An 18,569-nucleotide genomic window follows, 5' to 3' on the forward strand; every position below is an offset into this window, starting at 1 on the left:
TAACATAGATAGTAGTCACGAGTTGTAATATTTTATTTATTCATTCGTGTTTTGTAATCACTAAACTTGTTATTTATAATAAATGTTTCTTGATTGTATCTCCGATTGACCACCTCGGGAAACCGAGATGGTAACATCTCCTAATTACCTTGGATGGGTAAGAAGGGGGTGTTACAAAGTGGTATCAGAGCGACGATTTTGGAACCTAAACCAATTAACGAAAATGAACATAGGTGTGTCTAATAAAATGAACTCGACATGAGTACAATATGATGTTGGTTTTGGGTGAGAAGGATCCCTCATTTCAAAAGTAGATCCTATTGTTTCGGTTGGTCACTGTGTGGGTGGCTATGAGTCGGGAAACGTGAAGTAAAATGTTGCATGATATACTTGTGTATAGTTTTGTTGAGCATCTTGCATGATATAGTGGTTGTGTGGTGAATGATAACATATGATAGTTGAAAGGATGAAATGGTAATGTCTACTTGAATGGGGTATATGTAATATGAGTAGAGAATTGTTTCATATGAAATGCATTTATTTGTATGAGTATTGTGTGTTTGAATATGATGAGTTTTGAAGCCCTAATTTGAATGGTTGATAGGATTTTTGGTTGATATAATTGTTCATATGGTATGTGATAACATGTAAGAGTTGGATTAAAGTAATGATACGTATGACATGTTTTGGGAAAGCTTATTATGTGTTAGTGTGCGAGGAGTCTTAGCCCCGTCCTTTAGCATTTCAATACCGTATATATGTTTGAATTTCATTAATGCTATAGTTAGAGTGTGATTAGTAATGGTTGTTAGTAAAATAGTTGCTAGTATAAGAAAAGTAATCCTTAGTCGGAAATTGCAAACCATAGAGAAGCACCCAGCCGAGTGCGAGCTAGTACTCGACCGAGTACCAGTCACTCGACCGAATGAACCCTGCCACTCGACCGAGTGGAGAAGGCACTCGACCGAGTGGACTTTCACTTGACCGAGTAGACTCAGCACGCGACCGAGTGCCATTTTTGGGTTGTGAAATTCGCAAGATTTGTATCATTACCTTGTTTCTTGCATTTCTTCATCATTTCTCATAGTAAAAATACCAAAAACTCTTTAATTTTTTTCTAAAACTTCATTGTGGATGATTATTGCTTGGACTTAAGTTTTCTACTCCATTTTATCCTCTTAATTATTGCTAATTAAACGATGTAAATAGTTTTCCCATCACTCTTAATTTGTTCCAATTTGATTTCGTTTAAATCCACGCGATTCCTCCAAATTTCGCCAATTAAGTGCATGCCTTGTTTGATTCATTATATTAATCACCTTCTTGTTAGTTATTTAGACCAAATTAATACTCATCTTATGATATTGTGGACATGGGCCACGTCTCGGTCTGCGGATTTGGGGCCGCCTACCGGTCCACGGTCACGGGCCACCTGCACGCCAGGCCATTCTGTGGACGTACAGCGGTCTATTGAAAGCCACGCTCGGCGGCGTTGAAAATGCTTTCGACCGGATCGCTTTAGATTGGTCGGTTTCATCTCGGCAAAGGTCTCGAAACGATTAGAGATGTTCGGAGTCGCCACCAAGCATTTGTGGGATGCTTGGAACCCGTTCGAATCCACTTTATACCTAGGTCAATCAAGGCAAAAAGCGGTGTTTGACATAGGTACTAAAGATAAGGACTCGTCCCCCTTTTAGCATTCTATGCCTAAAATGACTCTCGTACGCCCTGGATAAGGCCATCCACTATCCAAAGGTTCTGAGTAAGGGGGGAGGGTACGTATTGGGAAGCCTTTTAATCGGACACCCGATCCCGCCCGCGTTAGCGGCCTCTACTGATAGATCGTGGTTGTTTAAGTGCAAAAGTTGATAAAACGGTGTAAATGCATGAATGCACATCCAAAAGTTTTAACGTAACATGTGAGCTTTCTAAGTCGGTTTGTTAATCCAAGTATCAAGCATAAGATGTCAAGTTGGATTTAGATTGATTTGCATGTGAGAACGGAAATTAAACATCCATTTACCAAATTCGGGTTATGATGCTTAACACGATCCATTTATTGAAAAAGGGTGTCAAATGACAAAGTGTAAAAACGTAAGCTTGTCAATCTGATCCGTCATATATTCGGATTAACCGTAATCGGGATCGTCCTAGACAAGTGCTAAAAACGAGGCGAATCAGTGCCGGCGGCCCTGTTAAGGCGCGAGCCTATTGGCGATGGAAGGGGCTCTGCCCTGGTTTTAAAATGTGAAAACAGGCGGTCCCTTGAGGCGCGAGCCATGAGCCGACCCAAGGGGGCGTCTCCTGGTTTTTGAAAATGTTATTTAAAACCGTATTTATGATGAAAGATTTGCAAATATGATTTGCATGACTCGGAATAATTACTATTGTGTTAGTAATATTCGTTGTCGGATTTGCATGTTTTGAAAAGCATAATAAAATGGTAAAATGAAAATGTTTGATTTGAACTAATTATGTTAAGTTCAATTATTTGTAATTAGTCAAGTTTGTCATCGTACTCGGATTAAACCGACATGGTATAAAGAACCAAGGATGATTATGAATTATGACTAATATATTTACAAATGTAAATAAATGAGAAAAATGGTAAATAAAGAAAAGGGTGTTAAAATACCCATTAAAATGTAATTAACCAATAATATCATCGAGTCACGGAATAAACCGTCATGGTATAAAGAACCAAGGATGATTATAATTTATGGTTAAAAAGTTTGTCATAAAAATGATTTGAAACATTTGAAACGGTAAAAACCGATTACAAATAAGAAACGAAATAAAGAGGAAAGACGAGAACAAACACGGATGAGTCTGACCTGGACACCTACATGAGGCGCGAGCCACCTTGCATAGCAAAGGGCTTCTGTCTAAGGCCAAAACTCGGTTTTGGCTCGTCTATCCTAAATTTGAATCGTGTTATGCATCGTTCGTGCTTATAGACTCATCAAAACAGTAAAGACATGAATTAAAGTGAGATATTTACACCCTCAAACTTACGTGTATTGATGTTTGCGATGTAGACGACTTTAGAGACGGTTTTCTCGTTGCGACTACTCACGATCAAAGAAGTTTAAAAGAGTGCCTCAAAAAAGGATTTGGTTTTGAAAATATGTTGAAAATATGTTAATTAAAACATGTTGATTAATGAGTTGAGTTGGTCGAATGGGTCGGTCGAATGCACGGAGACGGTACCAAACAATATGTGTAAGGCTTGTGTTTACGATCGGTAGGTCGTAAACACGTGTCGATTTTGTGACTTAGGAAGTCGAGTATAGATGTTTAAGGGAGAGGTGAAGGGGCAGACGCTCGCGTGAATATTATGGTGTGTGATGGTGGGTATTTATAGAGAAATGTGGGATGGTAGGTCGGTCGATTTTGCTTGGAGGCTAAGGAGACACCCCATTGAGGCGCGAGCCACCCCGTGACTCAATGGGGTGTACTGTCCCTTTCGCAAATTTGGATTTTGCATTTGTTCTAACCAATGTTTTGTTGGTTGTGATTTGTGGTCTTTGATGGTTGCTTAGCCGTGTAAGCTTCATCTTGGGTGATATTTGGGGTAGGTATTTTGTGTCTTTGACTCGGGTTTGACCCGTGTGAGTCGGGATTTGAATTTCGAGTCGGTTTTTGGCTCGATGTCGGTTTAGACTCTAAATAGGGTCATTTTAATGGAAATGACATGATGAAGACATTCATGGCATTATTTTTGACATTCGAGATTTGGGTTGACTCGGGTTGACTCAGGTTGACTCGAGTTGCGGGTTTCTGAGTCGGTTTTGGGTCCGAAGACGGTTTTAACTCTAAATAGAGTTATTTTAATGGAAATGACATGATAAAGACATTCATGGCATTATTTTTGACATTCAAGATTTGGTTTGACTCGGGTGGACTCGAGTTGCGGGTTTCTGAGTCGGTTTTGGGTCCGAAGACGGTTTTAACTCTAAATAGTGTTATTTTAATGCAAATGAAGTTAGAAAACTCTTGAAATCATTTTTCATATTCGAGTAGTGCATTAAACCGTCTCATGTATAGCCAATCCACGCACGCATATCAAAAACACGTTATAGTCCGATCATCATCGGGTGGTTTTTGGAAGGTGCGATCTCGGGTACTACTGAGCCCCCACTTTGACCGTGATTTAGAGGCTTGGACAGGGCGAAAGTCAAAGTATGATCTCCATGTCAATCGAAGATTACAACGTGAAGACCATTGCGACGTCGAGGTGACTCAAAAGGGTTTCAGCCAAGGACCTGCCGTCGGGAAGGGCGACGTCGAGGCGACTCAGGGATTCGAGTCAAGGACCTGCCATCGGGAACAGTTTAGAGTCTGTCGACTTCCGATTCGGGTCGTTTAAAGTCCATTAGACTACGTATAAAGGCTACTTGACCATAAGAAGGAATCATACCTGAGGCATCTTCGGGATACATCCTTGAATCTTTTGCGCGCAAAGGCTCGCCAGCCGGTGTTGAAGGCGGTGCGTTTTGAGGCTTGCCAGCCATAGGAAGGAGTCATACCTGAGGCATCTTCGGGATATGTCCTTGAGTCATATCTTGTGTGCGTGCAAAGGCTCGCCAGCTGTGATAAGGAGTCGTACCCGAGGCATCTTCGGGATACGTCCTTGAGTTGTACCTTGTTTGCGGACAAAGGCTCGCCAGCTTGATGCGGATGTGAAGGGGCTCGCCCACCGCGGTGCGTTGTAAGGCTCGCCAGCCATGGTGCGTTGTAAGGCTCGCCAGCAATAGGAAGGAGTCATACCTGAGGCATCTTCGGATATGTCCTCGCGTGTTTGCGGACAAAGGCTCGCCAGCTGTGTTGAAGGTGGTGCGTTTTGAGGCTCTCCAGCCAAGTTGAAAGTGCGTTCTGAGGCTCGCCAACCATGTAATCGATGGGGTTAAAGCCCTTGGACTTGATGGATCGCCGTTTGTTGGGAAGAACCCAGTACCCAGTTGGAGTGAGTTTGTCTTCTCATGATTACCTGCATGGTTAGTGACCACACAAATCCGCAGTCGCATAGACAAGCATGTAGCACGCAAACGTATAAGCACATAAGCATGTAAGCAATTAGCACGTAATATCCCGCGTGAGGGGAGATAGAAGTTTTGAAAGTTGTGAAGCTAGAAAGCTGTTAGGAGTTGAAATTTGTTGCTCGTAGATCCGCGATTCGACAGATCGGAGACACGTGACCGTTGGGATACTGACTCACAAAGACGCACACTGACAGACTGACAAATGGGCAGTCGTTAACGTGATGCCAACTCAGTATCGACACGACACGGGGGTGACTCTGACAGACTTTGCACATGTAAGTGCAATTCCTAGCCAAGAAAGGGTGACAACGCGTATCAAATCCCTGGAGTAGGAGGTTCGCTCGGCTGGGGAACATGAATTGATTAACTTCTCCAGACATCTTTGCCTCCGTTTGCTTGTTTGAGATCCCTTCTCAAGGTACAATGATTCGGAGAGCGGAACCAAGACCTTGTCATTGTCCGAACCGAGCACTAGGCTATGGGCATTTTTTTGGACTGTAGTTGAGACTCGAAAGATGTTTGAAGGTAAAGGATGGGTGGCGTCTCGAAGGAGAAGCCCTCAGACTGAGAAGGTGGGAATTTGACAAAACAAGAAATGGGCGACGTCTTAAGGAAGAAGCCCCCAGTAAAGAAGTATGAGATTAATTTTCTGCAGCTGGGTGGGCTGGTTTTGAGGATTGATGTTGATGGTTGAGATTGAAATGGGTGTGCGGTTGTGTCCTTGTTGGGGGACTGCCTACGTATTCGCGTGTTTATAAATCAAACCAGATCGTAGTTCGAAATGGTTATTGAGGATTGAAAATTGGAAATGTTTTGAAAGGAGTATGCGGTTGTGCCCTTGTAATAGGACTGCCTACGTATTCGCGTGTTTGCGAAATCAAACCAGATCGTAGTTCTGAGTGTGTGTGCAATGGGTTGCAAATTGAAGGTGTGAAAATTGAATGTGTGTGGGGGTGTGGTTGCGTCCTTGTAATAGGGCTGCCTACTTATTCGCGTGTTTGCGAAATCAAACCAGATCGTAGTTCTGAATGTGTGTGCCTAAGTTAAGTTTTAGGACCTTAAAGTGATTTTGAGGTGTATGGTTGTGTCCTTGAAGGACTGCCTACGTATTCACGTGATGTGAAATCAAACCAGATCGTAGTTCAAAATGTGTGTGCCTAAGCGAGTTGTTAGGACCTTAAAGTGATTTTAAGGTGGATGGTTGTGTCCTTGAGGGACTGCCTACGTATTCACGTGGTGTGAAATCAAACCAGATCGTAGTTCAGAATGTGTGTGCCTAAGCGAGATGTTAGGACCTTTAAGTGTGTGGGTCACGACGGTAAAAGCCGTTTGGTGACTCGAAAAATTGATTTGAGATAATTCCTCCTTGATCATGAATCGAAGAGGTGTAATTTTTGAAAATGTTCCTTATCATGTGAGCACACTAAAAAGTGGACCCTAAGGGTAGATTAGGTATGCCCCGTTCTGGATAGCAAAGCATTCGAGGACTCCGTATCTGGGTCAGGGTGAAAATGGCTTCGACATTATGGAATGTGGAGCTTGGTAATAACAGGTTTGTTTAACAGATAACAATCTGGAGTTCGAGGGTCACGACGGAAAATTCCGTTTGGTGACTAAAAGGTTGATTGGAGATAAATACCTCTTGATCATGAATCGAAGAGGTGTAATTTGTGAAAATGTTCCTTATCATTTGAGCACACTAAAAAGTGGACTCTAAGGGTATATTAGGTATGTCCCGTTCTCGATAGCAAAGCATTCGAGGATTCTGTGGGGATTGTGGTGAAAAATGGCTTCAACATTAGGGAATGTGGAGGTTGGTAATAATGGGTTTGCTTAACATATAAAGATCTGGAGCAAGAATTTTGTGGTATTTAGGCCGATAGGTAACGGCTTGTAGTGTGGTGCGGAATGGGGTCTCCGGCTTGATGTGGCCTGAGCATGAAATGGTTGGTAAATAACATGGGATCAGATTTCCATGTCTGGACCTTAAAGGTTAAGGTGTGATATTACGAGCTTGAGGGGGAATCCTCAGAAGCCTAGATAGGTCTCCCTGCAACAGTCTCTAGAAGGACTTAAGGGTGAAGCAGTTTTGGTTATGATCTTGAGGGGAATCCCCAGGATCCTAGATAGGTCTCCTTGTAACAGTCTGTAGAAGGACTTAGGGGGTGAAGGAGTTTTGGTTGAGGTTTTAGTGTTTGGTGTTTTCGACGTGTCAGTCCGGGATTTGGTGTGTTGGACTTGTTGGTCCTGGACTTTGGACTTGTTGGTCCTGGACTTGGTATTTTGGACTCATGGGTCCTGGGCTTTGGACTTGTTGGTCCTGGACTTTATATGTTGGACTCATGGGTCCTGGGCTTTGGACTTGTTGGTCCTGGGCTTTGGATGTTGGTGTTGGATTTGTTGGTCCGAAGTTTGGAAGGTGACGGTTTTTAAATCCGTCATTTGAAATTGTGGGAAAATAACGAATTTGAATTTCGCTATTTCATTTTTTTTGAAAAGTGACGGTTTTGAATTTCGTCAGTTGAAATTGTGGGAAAATAGCGAATTTGAATTTCACTATTTCGTTTTTTGAATGGGATGGTTTTTAATTCCGTTGTTTGGAATTGTGAAAATAGTGAATTTGAATTTCACTGTTTCGTTTTTTGATTTGAAAATGACGGTTTTAATTTTCGTCGTTTGAAGCCGGTGAAGATAGCGAACTTGAATTTCACTATCTTGTTTATTTTTTAATTTGAAATGACGGTTTAAAATTTCGTCGTTTGAAATTTGCGAAAATAGTGAATTTGAATTTCACTATCCCGTTTTTGTTTTGGCTTTTGCCTTAGCTTTCGCTTTAGCTTTGGTTTTTGCCTTTGTTTTGGCTTTGGCTTTGGCCTTGGGATGAATGGCTATTGGCCGAATGGCTTTTGGCTTGGGCCTTTGATTTTGGCCTTTCGCTTTGGCTTCGGGTGAATGGCTATTGGCTTGGGCCTTGGATTTTCGCCTTTCGCTTTGGATATTGGTTTTTTTGTTGTCCTTCGTTCGAGGAAGGTAGAGGTGTAGACGGGGATGTACCCATTGGTGAGAGGTTGATAATTGGTGATGGGATGTTTTCGTGGGGAATGGGCTTGCCTTCCGTCATTGATCATGAACAAGGAGATGTTCTGGTTTTTTATCTAGGTTCGTCGTAGGATCCCTTTGATAGAAGCTCGTTCTAAATTGGGTGCTATTGAAAGGTTTCTATTGCCAGACATGGAATAGGTAAAGAAATGGACACGGAGTATCGAGTCCTCTGCTTACTCGGTACGGAACGTCACTCGAGTGTACTCACATTGAATTGGAACATATTGTTCGTTTTAAATCAATTCTCAAATCAATTCTCGTTGTCAACGGGAAATGGTGAAGGAAGAGGAGAAAAAGGTATATGAAAGTTGTGCCTTTATTTAGATAAATAAGAGGTTAACACAGACTCGATGAGTACATGTGACTCATGGGGACAATTTTGATTTGTCACTTAGGAATAAAAGGACAGACACTAGGATAGATATGAGAAAGCCTAAGACTCGGACTCGGACTCAGACTTAATCGTAGATACGAACTCCTAATCATCATGTTCCTCCTCGAAGGTTTCTTTCGCAGCATCCAGCGGCTTGAATGTCTGGTCTTGAGCATTGACCCACTTGAGCACTTCACTCTCGTTGTTGGGAAGGATATGAGGATAATAGTCCATGAGGCTCTCATCTCCTTGCAGAATGAGATGTTCATTAGGGTTTTCTTCATCACTTGGTTGGCATAGGGATGAAGCTATCAGTTGATGGTTGTCGATCATATCTTGAAGAACATGTTTCAGCTTGAAGCATGTTTCAGTGTCATGACCTCTTCCTTGATGATATTGGCAATAGGCACTGCCGTCCCAGAATCGGGACTTGTTGCATTCAGACGGGTCCGGAGTGGGCCCGATTGGTTGTAGCTTCCCTTCAGTCATGAGCTTTTGAAGAGATGCGGCATAGGTTGTGTTGAGGTTGGTGAATGTCCTTTGAGAACGTTTAACCTTGCTGTTTGGCTTGAGACATTCAAGAGGATTGTCTTGACAGTGAGGTACAATTATGATTTTGCCAGCTTCGATCATATCTTGAATGACATGCTTGAGTTTGAAACAAGTTTCGGTGTCATGGCCCTTGCCTTGATGGTATTGGCAATAGGCATTACCATCCCAGAATCGGGCTCTTTTGTGTTCGGGTTTGTCCGGAGTCGGACCAATGGGTTGGAGCATTCCTTCTGAAGCAAGTATCTCCAGAGCGGTGCCATATGTTATTCCCAGATCATTGAATACCCTTTGATGTTTTCCCATGGTTCCAACATTGGTATTTTTGGGGATGTTTTTGTGAGTTTTGTTTTTGTTTTTGATTTTGTCAATCCTGGGTGGAAACAGGATTTGCTCATTGTCAATGGACAGTTTTGAAGAAATTGCTTGGTATTTTGAAGGGGAATTTGGTGAGGCAATTTCATGTTCTTTGTTTGTGGGTTCATGGATGTGGGAACCATCAGATGACTCCTCATTTTCAACAGTTGTTGGTTGGTGAACGGAGGGTTGGTTTTCTCCTTGATGGTCAGGTTCATTTTCGGTACTACCAAACCTTGTCTCCAAATTAGCTACCCGAGTGTTCAAATCATCGATAGCAACTTGCAGCTTTGAGAATATGTTGTTGATAGAGACGGAGAGCATCATTATACCGCTTTGTATGCCATCCTCATCAATTGCATGAATTTCCTCATCGTCAGGAGGGCTGAGGTGAGAGAAGTATAGGAAAGATTCCTGACTGTGTCCAACAGGGTTTTCTGGAGGGTTGTTCTTTTTGTGGTTTGTTGAGGGAGGTAATGGTAACTCGCCCTTTTTGATCATGTCAAGGATGGCACATTTTAGGGGGGGACACATTTCAGTATCGTGTCCGCGGCCTTGGTGATATTGACAGAACAGTTTTCCGTCCCATCTACGTCCTCGCTTGTTTGGTAGAGGGTCTGGAGTTGGACCAATCGGTCTGAGCTTTCCTTGGGAGATTAGCCTCTCCAAGGCTGTGGCATAAGGCATACCCAGATCAGGGAAGGACTTATGAGGTCGTCTGGTTTTGGTTTGGTCGTTGGCCAGTAGCCGGCTTTCAAGGAGCTTAACCCTTTGCTCAATATCAGAAGAGGGAAAATTCCCGGTTATCATTTTGTCCTCAACATGGGAGAGACGAGTGCTCAAGTTTTCCACGGTAGCCAGGAGTCGAAGGACCATGTTGTTGGTTTCAGTCAGTCATGGCGAGATGAAGGTTGATCAGCTTCTTGAGTTTCTGGTTGACGATTGATGGCACCCAAGGGATTCCTGATTGACATAACGATAGGCGTTATAACTTGTCTTGGCAGGGGATTGCACAAACAAAGGCAAGTGCGACACATATGTACAAAAGGCAGTTTTGTCGTGAAGACGCGACAGTGTGACTAGGTTATGAGTTCATTAAGGATCGTGAATGACCTCTTGTGTTTGAACTCAGGGTGCATGACTTTGAACTTAGACTCGAGTGTCAACTTTGGCATAGTGATGCCTAGACAGACGACTTCTGACGAGATTTGGAGGTTTGTTTCTGGCGTGACGCCGTTGGACAAGACATGCACACAAACTTGACCTTTAACCCGTAATGTAGGGAAAAGACGAGTTTAATACCCGAGAGGTTTTGACTCTGCTAACGCCATTGAATATGTCTCGACAATTAGGCGACACGACCTAGACTAGAAGGTAGGTATTAACTTCGGCGGAGACTCGACGTTATCTAGATGACTTGACTTGAAATCGACCGGACTCTAATTGACTCGAGGCTGAATCAGAAAGGTGGACTGAAGTTTTCGAAAATAGAAATTTTCAAAAAGATCCATTTGTCGTTGTATGGATAGCTTCCAAAGAGTAGGGATCTTCAAAAGGTCGGGCAGTTGAAAGAGTTGTCTTAAGTTTGTTTTCAAAAGACGATTTGAGTTGAAATTGCGGCGGCTCTAAAAACAATGTGTTGTTTCCAAAGACGGATTTTGAAATTCCGAATCACGGATTAGAAAATCGAGAATCGAATAATTTGGAATCGTCATCACAATGGCCATGAAAACGGTTAAGTTTGTTTTCAAAGGATTTAAAATTGGGTTGAAAATTTGAAAACGGTTAGATTTGTTTTCAAACAATTTGGAATCGGATTGAAATTTGAAAACGGTTAAATTTGTTTTCAAAGATTTGATTTTGAATTTGAAATTAGAAAACGGTTAGATTTGTTTTCAAACATTTGAAATATGAAAACGGTTAGATATGTTTTCAAATATTTGAATTTTGATTTGGATTTTGAAAACGGTTAAAGTTGTTTTCAATATTTGATTTTGAAATGAAATTTGAAAACGGTTAGATTTGTTTTCAAAGATTTGATTTTGAATTGAAATTTGAAAACGGTTAGATTTGTTTTCAAATATTTGAAATTTGATTGAAATCTGAAAACGGTTAAATATGTTTTCAAAGATTGAGTTTTGATTTGAAATCTGAAAACGGTTAAATTTGTTTTCAAAGACTTGTCTTTGAATTGAAATTTGAAAACGAGTAAATTTGTTTCAAATGATTTGAAGTTGGATTTGAAATTTGAAAACGGTCAGATTTATTTTCAAAGATTTGAGTTTGAATTGAAATTTGAAAACGGTTAAATTTGTTTTCAAAGAATTTGAAATAGAATTTGAAATTTGAAAACAGTTAAATTAGTTTTCAAAGATTTGATTTTGAATTGAAATTTGAAAACGGTTAAATTAGTTTTCAAATATTTGATTTTGAATTGAAATTTGAAAACGGTTAAATTTGTTTTCAAATGATTTGAAATTTGAAAACGATTAAATTTGTTTTCAAAGATTTGAAATTGGAAATTGTGAGGATTGAATTCGTCATTACGACGGATTAGAAAACCGCTTTAACCTTTGAAAGGAGGTATGCAAATCTAAAATTGTGAGAATTGAAATTGTCATTACGACGGCTTAGAAAACCCAAATTTGATTTTGAAAACGACATTTGAAATTTTGGAAAGTTGCACGGGTTGAAATCGTCGTTACGACGGTTTGAAAAACATTTTAGTTTGAAAATTGATTTCGAATTTGAAAATTCGAGGATAGAATTCGTTATTTTGACGGCGTAAAAAGGCGCTTTGAGAATGCAACGGTCGGCAAGGGACCGAGGTTTGAAGCGGCCATTATGCCGACATAAAAGGGTATTTTGAAATGGTTTGTGAAAACCAATTAAGGTTTGAAATCGTCATTACAACGGTATAAAAAGGTGCATTTTGAAATGGTTGTGAAAACCGGATTTTGAAATGGCCATTATAACGGCCTAGAAAGGCGTGTTGAAATGGTTGTAAAAAACCGGGTTTGAAAATCGTCATTACGACGGCCTAGAAAGGCGTGTTGAAATGGTTATAAAAAACCGGGTTTGAAAATTGTCATTATGACGGCCTAGAAAGGCGTGTTGAAATGGTTATAAAAACCGGGTTTGAAAATCGTCATTACGACGGCCTAGAAAGGCGTGTTAAAATGGTTATAAAAACCGGGTTTGAAATTGTCATTACGACGGCCTAGAAAGGCGTGCAACGGTCGGCAAAAGACCGAGGTTTGAAATGGCCATTATAACGGCGCAAAAAGGTGTTTTTGAAAGTTTGAAATTGACACGGAAGGACTTATGACCAAGTAGCACATAAGCACTCACAGTTCATTATATTATGCATTATGCTGACACGGGTTTTGGCTTAGAAGGGCGGGTTACATACCAAGCAATCAAACCCCGATTTGCGAGAGGGATACCAATCCAAACAAAATGTGTAAGGAGGGTGCTCTAGCCTCGTGCTCGAAAGTGATGAAAGCTCTTTGACGAAACAGAAATGTGTAACGTCAATGGTATGCTTGACTCAATCGGGATTCGAAACGCGGAGATGAGAAAACTCACGCCGGCGAGACGAGCCAATTGGTCGAAAAGGTTAGGTTGTGGGCCCAGACAAGGAACCCGACTTATGACAGTAATATCAATTAATGCACTTTTAACCACGACCTCGTTCGAGTTTCACCTCTAAGGATCACAAAGACACAAGTGTCCTAGTTATCCCCAGCGGAGTCGCCAAACTGTGGACATGGGCCACGTCTCGGTCTGCGGATTTGGGGCCGCCTACCGGTCCGCGGTCATGGGCCACCTGCACGCCAGGCCAATCTGTGGACGTACAGCGGTCTATTAAAAGCCACGCTCGGCGGCGTTGAAAATGCTTTCGACCGGATCGCTTTAGATTGGTCGGTTTCGTCTCGACAAAGGTCTCGAAACGATTAGAGATGTTCGGAGTCGCCACCAAGCATTTGTGGGATGCTTGGAACCCGTTCGAATCCACTTTATACCTAGGTCAATCAAGGCAAAAAGCGGTGTTTGACATAGGTACTAAAGATAAGGACTCGTCCCCCTTTTAGCATTCTATGCCTAAAATGACTCGTACGCCCGGATAAGGCCATCCACTATCCAAAGGTTCTGAGTAAGGGGTGAGGGTACGTATTGGGAAGCCCTTTAATCGGACACCCAATCCCGCCCGCGTTAGCGGCCTCTACTGATCGATCGTGGTTGTTTAAGTGCAAAAGTTGATAAAACGGTGTAAATGCATGAATGCACATCCAAAAGTTTTAACCTAACATGTGAGCTTTCTAAGTCGGTTTGTTAATCCAAGTATCAAGCATAAGATGTCAAGTTGGATTTAGATTGATTTGCATGTGAGAACGGAAATTAAACATCCATTTACCAAATTCGGGTTATGATGCTTAACACGATCCATTTATTGAAAAAGGGTGTCAAATGACAAAGTGTAAAAACGTAAGCTTGTCAATCTGATCCGTCATATATTCGGATTAACCGTAATCGGGATCGTCCTAGACAAGTGCTAAAAACGACGCAGAATAGTGCCAGGCAACCCTGTTAAGGCGCGAGCCTATTGGCGATGGAAGGGGCTCTGCCCTGGTTTTAAAATGTGAAAACAGGCGGTCCCTTGAGGCGCGAGCCATGAGCCGACCCAAGGGGGCGTCTCCTGGTTTTTGAAAATGTTATTTAAAACCGTATTTATGATGAAAGATTTGCAAATATGATTTGCATGACTCGGAATAATTACTATTGTGTTAGTAATATTCGTTGTCGGATTTGCATGTTTTGAAAAGCATAATAAAATGGTAAAATGAAAATGTTTGATTTGATCTAATTATGTGAAGTTCAATTATTTGTAATTAGTCAAGTTTGTCATCGTACTCGGATTAAACCGACATGGTATAAAGAACCAAGGATGATTATGAATTATGACTAATATATTTACAAATGTAAATAAATGAGAAAAATGGTAAATAAAGAAAAGGGTGTTAAAATACCCATTAAAATGTAATTAACCAATAATATCATCGAGTCACGGAATAAACCGTCATGGTATAAAGAACCAAGGATGATTATAATTTATGGTTAAAAAGTTTGTCATAAAAATGATTTGAAACATTTGAAACGGTAAAAACCGATTACAAATAAGAAACGAAATAAAGAGGAAAGACGAGAACAAACACGGATGAGTCTGACCTGGACACCTACATGAGGCGCGAGCCACCTTGCATAGCAAAGGGCTTGCATTCTAAGGCCAAAACTCGGTTTTGGCTCGTCTATCCTAAATTTGAATCGTGTTATGCATCGTTCGTGCTTATAGACTCATCAAAACAGTAAAGACATGAATTAAAGTGAGATATTTACACCCTCAAACTTACGTGTATTGATGTTTGCGATGTAGACGACTTTAGAGACGGTTTTCTCGTTGCGACTACTCACGATCAAAGAAGTTTAAAAGAGTGCCTCAAAAAAGGATTTGGTTTTGAAAATATGTTTAAAATATGTTAATTAAAACATGTTGATTAATGAGTTGAGTTGGTCGAATGGGTCGGTCGAATGCACGGCGACGGTACCAAACAATATGTGTAAGGCTTGTGTTTACGATCGGTAGGTCGTAAACACGTGTCGATTTTGTGACTTAGGAAGTCGAGTATAGAAGTTTAAGGGAGAGGTGAAGGGGCGGACGCTCGCGTGAATATTATGGTGTGTGATGGTGGGTATTTATAGAGAAATGTGGGATGGTAGGTCGGTCGATTTTGCTTGGAGGCTAAGGAGACACCCCATTGAGGCGCGAGCCACCCCGTGACTTAATGGGGTGTACTGTCCCTTTCGCAAATTTGGATTTTGCATTTGTTCTAACCAATGTTTTGTTGGTTGTGATTTGTGGCCTTTGATGGTTGCTTAGCCGTGTAAGCTTCATCTTGGGTGATATTTGGGGTAGGTATTTTGTGTCTTTGACTCGGGTTTGACCCGTGTGAGTCGGGATTTGAATTTCGAGTCGGTTTTTGGCTCGGTGTCGGTTTAGACTCTAAATAGGGTCATTTTAATGGAAATGACATGATGAAGACATTCATGGCATTATTTTTGACATTCGAGATTTGGGTTGACTCGGGTTGACTCAGGTTGACTCGAGTTGCGGGTTTCTGAGTCGGTTTTGGGTCCGAAGACGGTTTTAACTCTAAATAGAGTTATTTTAATGGAAATGACATAATAAAGACATTCATGGCATTATTTTTGACATTCAAGATTTGGTTTGACTCGGGTGGACTCGAGTTGCGGGTTTCTGAGTCGGTTTTGGGTCCGAAGACGGTTTTAACTCTAAATAGTGTTATTTTAATGCAAATGAAGTTAGAAAACTCTTGAAATCATTTTTCATATTCGAGTAGTGCATTAAACCGTCTCATGTATATCCAATCCACGCACGCATATCAAAAACACGTTATAGTCCGATCATCATCGGGTGGTTTTTGGAAGGTGCAGATACTGGGTATCTACAGATATTAAAATTACAAATTAATTTTTGATGGTCTAAATCTACATGCATGCAAAGTAAAATATAAAGAGATGGTATAAAACCATCTTAAGATAAAATGTCCTTACATTGTTGATGGTATATAAAGGGCACAACTCAAGGACTCCTTCCTTGATGTTGTTCTTGAGCTTATACAATAAGGATGATCCTCCAACACCTTAATTACCAAAATAGGTAATCTCCTAAGGTGGCACCCAAGACTAGCCCAAAATACTACTAAAATTAATAACTAGATAATATTAGTAGTAACCTTGTATTATGTAAATTTGATGTACTAAATAATATTATTACTTTGATAATATTATTAGTTAATTTATATGTGTTTTATATAAAATGATGAAGAAAAATAAGAAGGAAAAATTGGTCTATGGTAGTGTGTAGAAACCGGCCAAATGAAGCAACAAAGGCCAAATTTTTCCTTCAATTTTTCAACCTTAGAGATAGTGGAATAACATGGGTATTTATAGGAAAAAATGGGAGACAAATATGAGTGGCAAAATGCCACATAATGGACACTTGTTATGTCCTCATAAAACCGGTCCAAGTGGACCAAATATGGCTCCATTTCGGTTTTCGACATTTACCCCACAAATGCTTATAAGTCTTATATTTAATTATCTTACATAACTAAATATTAATTTAATTATTTAACACTTAAATAATACAAATTAACTACCAATGACTACTTAACTATTAAGTAATCATAAGACCATATTATCAACATACAATGTGTCAATATTATCCCAATTAGCTAATTTTACAATCTCTTGTAAAATTAAATAGCTAATTAATTCCACCTCAAAACATATACACATATCGTATAAAATTAATTAATTAACAATTAATTAATAAATTCTAAATTATCAATTTATTACTTAAATATGACATAATTAAATAATAAATCTTCTCTGCCCGAGTTCGTAACCCGTCATCAAATAATACTTTTACGTGACTAATTAAAAGTCAAATAATACAAGGAATTAATTATCTCGTATCTCATACAAACAATTAATTCATTCTATTTGGGCGTCATCCTATATGTGTGACCTAAAGGGATCAGCTGATCACCGCCGTCACACGACAGTAATGTCAAACTCTAGTCAGCCAATCATTACCGATTAACGATGACCAGCTGATAATTAAATAAATAAATCCTTGATATTCCTTTAACGAGATTTAATATGTAAACGCACTTATTGTGGAGGACACTACTCCAACACTTTTTATACCATTTATGATGTCAAGTGCAAAATTTTCATGTTGAATTTTACCCAAAATTTTTTTATGAACTCAAAAATATGTGTTTTCTTGAGTAAATAATTTGACTTGGTGTTTGTAGCATGATTAATCGTTTGACAAGGACTAAAGTTGGGTTGTTATTGCTAACTCTTATCATACATTTGAAATTTTATTTTTGAAAATTTTGTCACGAAATTTTGAAGCTTGGATGTTCATGTTTGAGTTTCGATTTATTCTAATGCTTAAAACTTAGCTTAGTTGACTAATGAGGCCCAAAAATCTTGTCATGCTTAAGTTTTGACTTTTCTTTGTCATATCGACATGTATTATTTCGAATCGGAATTTAACCTTAAAATGTTATCCAAAGTCTTTTGAAATTTCATCTTGTAACGAATGATTTTGATCTTTGCACTCGAAACATGATCCAATTGTTTTGATATTTAATGCTCGTTGATGTTGCATTGTGTTGTATTAAGCTAGCCGTTTTGCCTAACAATTCGCCTCAATTTTTAACATGTGTGTTAGTTATATCGAAAGTGACGTAATTTTGATTTTCATGCTCCATTCTTTGTCTAATTATGTCGTAAAGTTTCAAGTGTTGTTTGTTGATATTGGGCATAGCCTTCAAATTTTAAAATTTTGTTTTAAAGTTTTCTTGAATTTACCGAGGAATAAGACTTCAATTTCTAGTAGTAATGCTATGTATTGTCTTAAGTTTAGAATTCGCCTTAAAATCTTGACCGAATTTTGATTTACTTCTTTTATCTGAAACTTGGCTTAACGGTATTTTAAGGCAATAATCTTTATGAGTATCACTGTAATAACATGGTTTAAATCGAAAATTTCCGTTTTAAAAGTGAACCAAGTTCTTTTTGAGATTTTATGTGTACACCACTAAATTTTGATTCTCATGATTGAAACATGGCTTAATTGTCTCATAGTGCCCCCAACCTTTGTTTACGGTGATATGTGTGGAAAATTATAGTGTTAATGCTCAATTTTAGATTTTGTGCTTAATACTTGGTTTTGTTTTGTCGCAAGCTTATAACCTTTGTTAATAAATGTGTTATTTTGCTTATATATGAGTCTCAATGCTTTGTTTACCTTTTGGGTCGTATAGTTTTGATGAGTAAAGACGTGTAGATAATTTGTTGAGTAGTAGTTTTGATGAGGGTAGTTGGGCAAATGCTAATAATTTGTGATGAGTGGTGTTGTATTTGTGAGTTATGAGTGTGAAACATGTGTTTTATTGGGATTAATGTAAGTTTCGTTTGAGTTGGGTAGGTGTATGATTCATGTTTGGGAGGTAGGGGTAGTAGGAAGTGACTTTAGCTTGCGTAAG

This window comes from Silene latifolia, chromosome 4, assembly GCF_048544455.1.
Source record: "Silene latifolia isolate original U9 population chromosome 4, ASM4854445v1, whole genome shotgun sequence".
Classification (NCBI taxonomy): Eukaryota; Viridiplantae; Streptophyta; class Magnoliopsida; order Caryophyllales; family Caryophyllaceae; genus Silene; species Silene latifolia.